The 2497-nt window shown below is 46.9% G+C and overlaps 1 pseudogene; it reads right to left on the reverse strand.

Annotated features, from left to right (window-relative positions):
• Nucleotides 1-339: 339 nt before the first annotated feature.
• Nucleotides 340-2178, reverse strand: LOC101601421 (annotated as a pseudogene).
• Between the last annotated feature and the right edge of the window lie 319 nt (nt 2179-2497).

Genomic DNA, 2497 nt, shown 5'->3' on the forward strand with positions numbered 1-2497 from the left:
TTATTTTGTTAGAGGACATAGAGAGAAAAGGAGACAGGGAGAATTAATTTGGGCATACCAGGTCTTCCTGCCACTGCAAAAGAACTCCAGATGCATGCATATACCACTTTGTGCATCTAGATTTACTTGGGTACTGGGGAATCCAACTCCAGTCATCAGGCTTTTCAAGCAGGCACCTTTAACTGTTGAGCCATTTTCCCAGTCCAATGGCCTTGGTCTTGAAGGTAGAAAGAAGTGTTAGTACATGGCTCCTGCCCAAGACCTCGGCTAGTGAGGAAGAAGCAACTGGTGCAGCAGAACTGTGGTTCCAGTACTGGGTAGCAAGCAGGCAGCTCCAGGCTAGGAGGGAAACTGCAAGAGGTTCCAGATGGGCAAGGTGCCATGTTCCTCAAAGCCAGATCCCACAGGGACAGTGCTGGTGGCCAGTAAGAAAACCTCCCTGTGGCTGACAGAGGCCTGCAGGCCCAGCTCCTACCACAGCTCCACCACACTCACTGGCTGGCTCACGTTCTGCTTGTTGACCACCATGAGGGCAAGCAGGTCAGGGTCCTTGTCCAGAAGCTTCTGTGGCTCCTGCTGGGAGAAGGGCAGCAGCAGCAGGTCAGCTGAGTACACCATGAACACCTGGACATCCACCTCATTCACAAAATCCTTCTAGTTGAAGGGCAGGTTCGGGATGTCACAGATCTCTAGAAGATCCACCTGAAATTCCAAGGAAGGCCTGACAGAGTTGAAGACCCTGGTGATCATGTGGCCCTCCGGTGGGTAGCTTCCTGGACTACGCACGCAGGAGTGTGCTTTTTCCAGAGCCATCCAACCCTACTACCAATACCTCACACTGCTCCAACTCCTCCTGGGCAGGCTCATCTTTCTCATTCTCAGGGTTCCACTCATTTCAATGGGGAAGCCAGGAGACCTCCACACCCCACCATGCCTCGCCTTGGTCCAGTGCTGGAGGAGGAGAAGGACAAGGGATCTTTCCAATTTGTGAGCTGCTGGACACTTAATTTCTCAGTAAGCCTCAGTTCTTTCTCAGGATGATGAAGCCTTCTGGGGCCTGGCTCTTGCCTCCCTCCTGGCCTGTTTCTCTCCATACTTATTTCACACTTGTTTCCCTACTGACCTGCTATATGAGCTGATATTATGTTCCTGCCTCAGTGACCTTGCCTGTCTGCATGTGTTTACCTGGAGGCTTTTGCTGCACCTGCTTACCTTGTCCTTGTTTTTCAAAGCTGATGGCGCAGCTGGGGAGATATTTCAGTGGTAAAGTGCTTGCCTTGTAAGCATGAAGACCTTAGTTAGATCCTTAGTACTGATATAGAAAAGTCAGGGGTGGTGGCATATGCATATAACTCCAGCTCTAGGATGGAAGTGGAGACAGAGGATCCTTGAAACTTGCTGGCCAATCAGTCTAGCTTAATTAGTGAGCTCCAAGCCAATGTGTGACTTTGCCTCAAGAAAGTGGTACAGCATTGCTGAGGATGACCTCCTGTCTTGTCCTCTGGCCTCTACGTGTGTGTGTGTGTGTGTGTGTGTGTGTGTACATCCTTATGCACCCACACATGTAATACATGTGTGCATAAAATACTTACAGCAGGGCTGGAGAGATGGGTTAGGAGTTCAGGCACTTGATGGCAAAGCCAAACAACTCAGATTCCCCAAGACCTACATAAGCCATATGTACAAGATGGCTCATGCGTCTGGAGTTCATTTGCAGTGGCTGGAGCCTCTGGCACACCCATTTTCTCTCTCTCTCTCTACCTTTTTCTCTCTCTGTGTCTCTAAAATAAATAAATAAAAATATAATATAAAAATTCTTATAGCAAAGGAGAGCTTTTTGAGGTCCCTGTAGAGTCTAGAGCAAACTGAGCATGGAATGTTGATAATTTGTGACGTTCCTATTGGAATATTCCATTATGAAGTCCTCAGGTCTTAATAAGCTGTCTCCCATAGCTCATGAAGGTGCCAGATGCCCTGGGTCCAGGGGTCCTGCATGAGTCCCCCAATCCAGTAAAGTTTCTTCATGGTTTTATACAGTCAACCCATTTTCTACACACTTGTGCTTAAAAATTATGCACTTATATACTAATATACATTTTGACTTCACTCATACTTGTGGGGCTGATAGTAATTGATGGATCCATGAATGGTTCCTTTCCCACCTTTCTTCTTATCCATTCAGTCGGGTAGCAGACCTTTCTTATAAGAGGTTTGTGGCAATGTGGAAACAGAGCAGATGTCACTATGGCTTTGTAGTATTTTGCTTTTCTAAATTTGACTCAGGCCCCATACACTTGATCAAGTTCAAAAGAGTGGCTTTGTTTTCACATGCTGGCCAACTGCACAGTCATTGTAACAGCTGCTTTTAGCTCTGTCTAGCCATTAAAATAATATCACCTAAGTGCTTCTATGCCTGCAGTTTCACTGCAAGTTTATTCCTGTCTCAGCATGTGGTTACTGTTAACAACTTTCTTTAGAAACACATCACTGCCTGAGC

Source organism: Jaculus jaculus, chromosome 11 (assembly GCF_020740685.1).
Source record: "Jaculus jaculus isolate mJacJac1 chromosome 11, mJacJac1.mat.Y.cur, whole genome shotgun sequence".
Classification (NCBI taxonomy): Eukaryota; Metazoa; Chordata; class Mammalia; order Rodentia; family Dipodidae; genus Jaculus; species Jaculus jaculus.